Raw genomic sequence first — 9177 nt, forward strand, 5'->3', positions numbered from 1 at the left:
GGGTGGAGCGATCGCTTGGTGGTAGAGAGATCAATCTGCAACTAATGCAACAGCTGTAGGCACCCTGATTGAAAACCACAGGTCTTTTGAATGGATGCAGCTCATTTATGTTTCAATGGGTGGAGTGGCTGATATGTGGGGGGAGGAAAATTGAATTATGGGATTTGTAGTAAAAAAAAAAAAAGAAAATTAAAACAGGAAATACCAGTACACTAAAAGCTAGCCACAGTGTTATGGTAATCTCACAACATAGCCATTTATCCCCAAGACAAGCACAGATCCTTCCTAAGCATGTCCATTACTGTCTGCCAGGTACGTACTAAAATCACCTTATGGTGGAGAACCCCTTTAATGTTTTCTTCTTTGTTGTCTGATCTATTGGTTGAATGAGAGTTCATAGTAACACTTGTTTTGTTAAAGGGCAACTCCAATGATGTTACGGCGCCAACTCCGAGTTGCCCTTTGCTAAAGTCTACAGACTTGCCAGCAGTCCCGTGCAATTATATGCTGCTGGTAGTTTTAAACATGTGTCTGACCGCCAAAACATGATTGGAGTTGTTCCCTTAGGCAATTCTCCAGCACAGCAACGCTTATGGCCACTCACACACTGTATATAGAACTGCAACACAGCCCTCGTCAAGTCTATGGGGTGATAGGATTGTTTGTTGCCCAGCTACCAGCCAGGGTCATTGCGTAGGGCCGCAGCCCTTTCATCTGTTACCTTCATTGTTGTGATATCATTATCAGGAAATGCAGAGATTGTGGTTCTACCCGGCCCTTGGAGCCTAATAGGGCCCAGAAGGTCCACATATAAGAAGGCCATGATACCGGAGAACCTTGTTGAAGATTTAGCATTAGGGCCCAGGAGCTTCATGTAACCCTCTGTATATAGTGATATTGTCAGGATCCGGACTGGTATGCGGAGAGGACACTGGAGGTGGATCCTCTGTGTCAGTGGGGTGATGGCGTGGGCCGTACCAGGGAAATGGAATCTAAGGGGTTACTGGTTTTCACCAGAGCCCGCCGCAAAGCGGGATGGACTTGCAGCGGCAGGTAACCCCCAGGTCGTTCCACCCGATAGCGACTCAACCCCACTGACAGCTGAGACAGGCGTGGTACACAGGGACAAGGCAAGAGCAAGGTCGGACGTAGCAGAAGGTCAGGGTAGGCAGCAATGGATCGTAGTCAGGGGCAACGGCAAGGGTCTGGATACACAGGCTTGGGATACACAAAACGCTTTCTCAGGGCACTAAGGCAACAAGATCCGACGAGGACAGGAAGGGGAAGTGGGTTTATATAGGAATGGGAAGTGATTAACAACTGATTGGGCCAGGCACCAATTAGTGGTGCACTGGCCCTTTAAATTTCAGAGAGCCAGCACGTGCGCCCTAGAGAGCGGGGCCGCGCGCGCCGGGACGTGACAGCCGGGGAACCGGACAGGTGAGTGGATTGGGATCGCATCCCCGCCGGCAGTGACAATGTAGCGCTCCCGGTCAGCAGGTCTGACCGGGGTGCTGCAGGCAGGAGAACGCCGTGAGCGCTCCGGGGAGGAGCAGATATCCTCCATATATATCAATGAGGTGTTGACTATTTACATTTTGCGTTATGTCCTGACTCCATTTTCTGTATATGGAAAAATCTTGAAGTCACAGAACACGTTATTGTTGTCACCAGAGATAAAGTTCAGCTCGGTAAAGTTTGCTGATGCCGACTTTATGTTTGTTTCTGTCCTTTTCAGGAAGCTTTCTGCTGCAGTGAATGGGTTTTACATACACAGTGTCACATAAGCAGATTTCACCCCCAGGCGAATTTATTACCAGAACTCAGCAAGCAACATGCATGACAAGCAAGAAAATACTTACAGCAAAAGCTCCAAAGGAATGTCTAATAAAACCTTCTATAAATGCGACAGAAATTCCACTAATGCAACCTATATGAAGTGTTCATGCCGATAGTGAGTGTCTATGCAGGGACGTGCACACATAGGCATATAAAGGGGGCTTCAACCCCCCCCCCCCCCCCCCCCACCACCACCACCCCCCTGCCCTTCTTCTGCTCCTGCCCCTTTAATGCCTGACACTGCTAGTATCTTTTTTTTTTGTACAGCCCAAGTCCCTGACTGTGGAAGTTGTGCCTAACATTACCTCCTGCTCACACAGTCAGACTGGGTTCACACCACGTTTTTGCAATACAGTTCCCGTATACGTTTTCAATTAGAAAAACGCACAGAACCGTATTGAAAACCGTATGCATTGACTCTCCATTGAAAACCGTATGCCAAAAGATGCATCAGGTTGTGTCCGTTTTGCATCCTGTACGGTTTTGTCAGTTTCTTCCCGGACCCAAAGCCATAGCCTACCACGGTTTTTGGTCCGGGTGAAAAACCGTATTGAAATGTATACTTTTTTTGTAACATGGGCGTCAATGGGAACCGTACAGAATCGTATGTGCATACGGTATCATCCAGTTTTCACCATACAGTTTTTGACTTTGCACAGTTTTTTTTCTTGGAATTTCAATAAAACAAGTGAAACTTTATTCATAATGGAGTGAAAAGTTAAAAACGTATACTTTTTTTTTCTTAAAAAAACGGATGCAACCGGACATCATTTTTCAAACCGTATACGAATTAAAATTTGTACACACGTTTTGATACAGTTTAGTCCGGTTTTGAGGAATCTATTTTTTAAAATCAAGAACCTGATACGGGAACTGTATTGTAAAAACATGGTGTGAACCCAGCCTAAGAGTGTTGTAATATAATGTACTATGTTAGCACTAATCACTGCTGCCTCTCACTGCTAATAGATGAGCTGGATATCCTGCAGCCTGTCTTCCCTGAGCAGGCTGCCCCCTGACCCTGGATGGTTCCGCCCCCTGACCCTGGATGGTTCCGCCCCCTGACCCTGGATGGCTCCACCCTCTGACCCTGGCTCCGCCTACGGCCTCTTGTCTCCTGTTTGCCATGCAGCTCCACCGGATCTTCCCCAGGCTGGTAAGACAGTATGCAGACTATTTCTGTGTACCGTGACAAGTACTGTACAGGGCTGAAGTGACCCACCTGGACTATTAATAATCTGCATAAATACTGTGGGCTAAAAATTCAGCTTGTAGTATCCATAAAGGTGATAAGAAGCCCAGGAGAGTCTCTTCAATATCTATACATGTCCCAGTGATCTGTGCACAGGACATTATATAATTGTATTGTATATATATATATATATATATATATATATATATATATATAAAATCAATCATAATGTCCTGTGTACAGAGGTCAGATCACTGGGACAAGTATAGATACATATAATTGATATATGGAGGCACAGAGAGGATATTTTAATATATATGGCGGGTACAGACAGGATATATATATAGCTATCCCAGTGCACTCCACCACAGAAGACAAGGATATATCAATCAGTCACTTTATTTGTAGTGTCCAGCAGGCGAGGCTGTGCAGTCCAATAGCAGCAGATAGGGGGTTAATTGGCTGTACATCCCAGACCCATTAAGGGGCGTTTGCTTGACATCACATACAGGTATGTTTGGTGCACCGAACATTACAGCCAGCACCCCTTAAGCCTGCTGAGGACTGGAGTGCAGGACCAGGGGAGCTGCTTAGGCAGCTTTCACACTATAGGATTCTCTGTTTTAACCCCTTAAGGACCACTTATTCAAAGGATAGGGGATAAGATGTCAGATCGCCGCGGTCCCGCTGCTGGGGACCCCCGTGATCCCCGCTGCGGCACCCCGCTATCATTACAGCACAGAGCGAGTTCGCTCTGCAGGTAATGACGGGCAATACAGGAGCCGGAGCATCGTTATGTCACGGCTCCGCCCCTCGTGATGTCACGGCACGCCCCTTTCACTACAAGTCTATGGGAGGGGGCGTGGTGGTTGTCACGTCCCCTCCCATAGAATTAAGGGGACGGGCCGTGATGTCACGAGGGGCGGAGCCATGACGTCTCGCTGCTCCGTCCCCCGTATCGCCCATCATTACGCACAGAGCGAACTCGCTCTGTGCTGTAATGATAGCAGGGTGCCTCAGCGGGGATCCCGGGGATCCCCAGCAGCGGGACCACGGCGATCTGACATCTAATCCCCTATCCTTTGGATAGGGGATAAGATGTCTAAGGGCGGAGTACCCCTTTAAGGACCAGAGCGTTTTTTGCACATCTGACCACTGTCACTTTAAGCATTAATAACTCTGGGATGCTTTTACTTTTCAGTCTGATTCCGAGCTAGTTTTTTCGTGACATATTCTACTTTATGTTAGTGGTAAATTTTCATCGATACTTGCATCATTTCTTGGTGAAAAAGTCCAAAATGTAATGAAAAAATTGAACATTTAGCATTTTTCTAAATTTGAAGCTCTCTGCTTTTAAGGAAAATAGATATTCCAAATAAATTATATATTGATTCACACATACAATATGTCTACTTTATGTTGGCATCATAGAGTGGACAAGTTTTTACTTTTGGAAGACATCAGAGGGCTTCAAAGTTCAGCAGCAATTTTCTAATTTTTCACGAAATTTTAAAAATCGGAACCAGTTCAGGTTTGAAGTGGATTCGAAGGGCCTTCATATTAGAAATACCCCATAAATGACCCCATTATAAAAACTGCACCCCCAAAAGTATCCAAAATGACATTCAGTAAGTATGTTAACCCTTTAGGTGTTTCACAGGAATAGCAGCAAAGTGAAGGAGAAAATTCAAAATCTTCATTTTTTACACTCGCATGTTCTTGTACAAGGGATAATAGGAGAAAAGGCCCCCCAAAATGTATAACCCAATTTCTTTTGAGTAAGAAAATACCTCATATGTGGATGTCAAGTGTTCGGCGAGCGCAGTAGTGGCCTCAGAATGGAAGGAACGACAATGGGATTTTGAAGAATGAATTTTGCTGAAATGGTTTTTGGGGGGCATGTCGCATTTAGGAAGCCCCTATTGTGCCAGAACAGCAAAAAAAAGCAACACATGGCATACTTTTGGAAACTACACTATTCAAGGCATGTAACAAGGGGTCCAGTGAGCCTTAACAACCCACAGGTGTTTGACGACTTTTCGTTAATGTCAGATGTGTAAATGAAAAAAAAAATTTTTCACTAAAGTGCAGTTTTTTTCCCATATTTACCATTTTTTCAAAGGGTAATGGGAGAAAATGTCCCCCAAAATTTGTAACCCCATCTAGTATGGAGTATGGAAATACCCCATGTTAGAACGTAAAATGCTCTGCGGGCGCACTACAATGCTCAGAAGAGAAGGAGTCACATTTGGCTTTTGGAAAGCAAATTTTGCTGAAATGGTTTTTGGGGGGAATGTCGCATTTAGGAAGCCCCTATTGTGCCAGAACAGCAAAAAAAAAAAGCAACACATGGCATACTTTTGGAAACTACACTATTCAAGGCATGTAACAAGGGGTCCAGTGAGCCTTAACAACCCACAGGTGTTTGACGACTTTTCGTTAAAGTCAGATGTGTAAATGAAAAAAAAAATTTCACTAAAGTGCAGTTTTTTCCCATATTTACAATTTTTACAAAGGGTAATGGGAGAAAATGCCCCCCAAAATTTGTAACCCCATCTAGTATGGAGTATGGAAATACCCCATGTTAGAACGTAAAATGCTCTGCGGGCGCACTACAATGCTCAGAAGAGAAGGAGTCACATTTGGCTTTTGGAAAGCAAATTTTGCTGAAATGGTTTTTGGGGGGCATGTCGCATTTAGGAAGCCCCTATGGTGCCAGAACAGCAAAAAAAAAAAAAAAAAACACATGGCATACTATTTTAGAAACTACACCCCTCGAGGAATGTAACAAGGGGTACAATGAGCCTTTACACCCCACAGGTGTTTGACGACTTTTTGTTAAATTTGGATGTGTAAATGAATAAAAAAAACATTTTTCACAAAAATGCTGGTTTTGTCCCCAAATTTTACATTTTTACAAGGGGTAATAGGAGAAAATGCCCCCCAAAATTTGTAACCCTATTTCTTCTGAGTATGGAAATACCCCATGTGTGGACGTCAAGTGCTCTTTGGAAATGTGGGCTGTTGAAATGAAAAATGAAATTTTTCATTTTTACGGACGACTGTTCCAAAAATCTGTCACCTGTGGGGCGTAAATGCTCACTGTACCCCTTATTACATTCCATGAGGGGTGTAGTTTCCAAAATGGGGTCACATGTGGAGGGGGTCCATTGTTCTGGCACTATGGGGGCTTTGTAAACACACGTGGCATTCAATTCCGGACACATTTTCTCTCCAAAATCCCAATGGCGCTCCCTCCCTTCTGAGCATTGTAGTTCGCCCGCAGAGCACTTTACATCCACACATGGGGTATGTTCTTACTCAGAAGAAATGGGGTTACACATTTTGGGGGCTTTTTTCCTATTTTCCATTGTGAAAATGAAAAATTTAGGGTAACACCAGCATTTTAGTGAAATTTTTTTTCCCCATCCAACTTTAACGCAAATTCCTCAAATACCTGTGGGGTGTTAAGGCTCATTATACCCCTTGTCACAGTCCATGAGGGGTGTAGTTTTCAAAATGGGGTCACATGTGGGTATTCATTTTTTTGCGTTTATGTCAGGACCGCTGTAAAATCAGCCATCCCTGTGAAAATCACCAATTTAGGCCTCAACTGTACATAGTGCTCTCTCACTCCTGAGCCTTGTTGTGCACCCGCAGAGCATTTTACGCCCACATTTGGGGTATTTCCGTACTCAGGAGAAATTGTGTTACAAATTTTGGGGTCTTTTTTTTCCTTTTACCTCTTGTGAAAATAAAAAGTAAAGGACAACACCAGCATGTTAGTGTAAAATGTAAATTTTTTTACACTAACAGTCTAGTGTAGACCACAACTTTTCCTTTTCATAAGGGGTAAAAAGAGAAAAAGCCCCCCACAATTTGTAGTGCAATTGCTCCCGAATACTGAAATACCCCATATGTGGCCCTAAACTGTTTCCTTGAAATACGACAGGGCTCCGACTAAATTAGGGATTTGCATAGGGGTATTCTACACTAGTGTTGAGCGGCATAGGCCATATTCGAATTCGCGAATATTCGCGAATATATGGACGAATATTCGTCATATTCGCATATTCATAATATTCTCGTTTTATTTTCGCATATGCGAATATTCGCGCGTGCGAAAATTAACACATGCGAAAATTTGCATATGCGAAAATTAGCATATGCGAAAATTAGCATATGCAAATTTTCGCATATACGAAAATTCGCACGCCAGTCTCACACAGTAGTATTAGAGACTTCTTTACACCACACAAGCTGGAAGCAGAGAGGGATGATCACTGTGATGTGTACTGTGAAAAAAAAAACAAAACAAAAAAAACGAATATTCGTAATTACGAACATATAGCGCTATATTCGCGAATATGCGATATTCGCGAATAAAATTCGAATTGCGAATATTCGCGAGCAACACTATTCTACACCAGTGATTCCCAAACAGGGTGCCTCCAGCTGTTGCTAAACTTACAGTATGCCTGGACAGTCAATGACTGTCCGGAAATGCTGGGAGTTGTTGTTTTGCAACAGCTGGAGGCTCCGTTTTGGAAACACTGCTGTACGATACGTTTTCATTTTTATTACAGTGTAAGGGGGTGTATATGTAGTGTTTTTATCTTTATTACGTGTTAGTGTAGTGTTTATAGGGTACATTTGCACCGGGGGGTTTACGGTGAGTTTCCCGCTATAGTTTGCGCTGACGCTTATAATTTGTCGTGGCTCAAACTTGAAACAGGAAACTCACTGTAAACTCACTGGGGGCAAACTTCCAGCTGTTGCAAAACTACAACTCCCAGCATGCACTGACAGACCATGCATGCTGGGAGTTGTATTTTTGCAACAGCTGGAGGCAAACTGGTTGGAAAACCTTCAGTTAGGTTCTGTTACCTAACTCAGTATTTTCCAACCAGTGTGCCTCCAGCTGTTGCAAAACGACAACTCCCAGCATGTACTGATCGCCGAAGGCCATGCTGGGAGATGTAGTTATGCAACAGCTGGAGGTATGCAACTACAACTCCCAGCATGCTGAGACAGCTACTTGGGCAAGCTGGGAGTTGTAGTTTTGCAAGATCTGAAGGGCCACAGTTGCACAGTGATCTCCAAACTGTAGCCCTCCAGCTGTTGCAAAACGACAAATCCCAGCATGCCCAAACAGCTGTCTGGGCATGCTGGGAGTTGTAGTTTTGCAACATCTGGAGGGCTACACTTTAGAGACCACTGTATAGCTGTATAACCCCCCCCCCCCCCCCCCACCCCCGATCTGCTATTGGTCGCTTCTGACCGACCATTAGCAGGGATAGGAGGGGTGGCACCCCTGCCACCTAACTCCTATCCCCCTTATTTTCCGGGTCACCGGAGACCCGTATGGCCTGGAATCGACACAAATCGCCGCTGTGAATTCACTGTCGATTTGCAGCGATCGCCGATGTGGGCGGGTCTCAGGACCTCCCTGTTGGCACGGGATGCCTGCTGAATGATTTCAGCAGGCATCCTGGTCCGGTCCCCGCCCGGCACGCGGCGGGTACGGAAATTCCCACAGGCGTACAGGTACGCCCTTGGTCCTTAAGTACCAGCGAGCAAGGGCGTACCCATACGCCCGTGGTCCTTAAGGGGTTAAAGATCCGTTATAATGACCTGTGCACTATTTCTCCCATTACCTCTCCTGTCACAGAATAACATACTTTACGTTTATATAACGGCTATGACGGGTTAAAACGGGTTATGTAAAAATCCTGGCTAATAATCTGCTCACATTTAGAATTAGTGGGGGGTAGGGCCCTTGTAGTGGTTTCCCGGCTCCCTCTCTATGTTTACAGTGCGGGATCACTCTGCACTGCCTGTGTGTGCGCGCTCCCTGTGCTCGTTCACACGCAGTGCATGCCCGCGCATACCCTGTAACTCATACAGCAGCGATCTCCTATACTGGATACTGGAACGCTTTATGGCCGGTATCCAGTATGTTGCAGAATCCAGACCAGTCTGTCTGGTTAAAGACAGACGACCCCTAGTGGCGGCTATTTTCAGTTTTAGTTTCTGGCAAAAATAGACATTTTTTTAAATAGATTTATATTGGAAAAAAGGCATATTATGATTAGCTCCGTAACATATTAAAAGACTTTTACAATGACAGTGCCTCTTTAAAGGGA

At 44.7% G+C, this 9177-nt stretch overlaps 1 long non-coding RNA gene across 1 annotated transcript in view; it reads left to right on the forward strand.

The window, feature by feature from the left end:
• The window catches only part of LOC130363002 (uncharacterized), a 45429-nt gene extending 42496 nt beyond the window's left edge, over positions 1–2933 (forward strand). The window contains exons 3-4 of the long non-coding RNA XR_008891678.1: positions 1739–1954; positions 2809–2933. This is a non-coding gene — a long non-coding RNA (uncharacterized LOC130363002). The remainder of the gene's footprint in view (positions 1–1738; positions 1955–2808) is intronic.
• The last annotated feature ends 6244 nt before the right edge of the window (positions 2934–9177 follow it).

The sequence above is a fragment of the Hyla sarda genome, chromosome 3, assembly GCF_029499605.1.
Source record: "Hyla sarda isolate aHylSar1 chromosome 3, aHylSar1.hap1, whole genome shotgun sequence".
NCBI lineage: Eukaryota > Metazoa > Chordata > Amphibia > Anura > Hylidae > Hyla > Hyla sarda.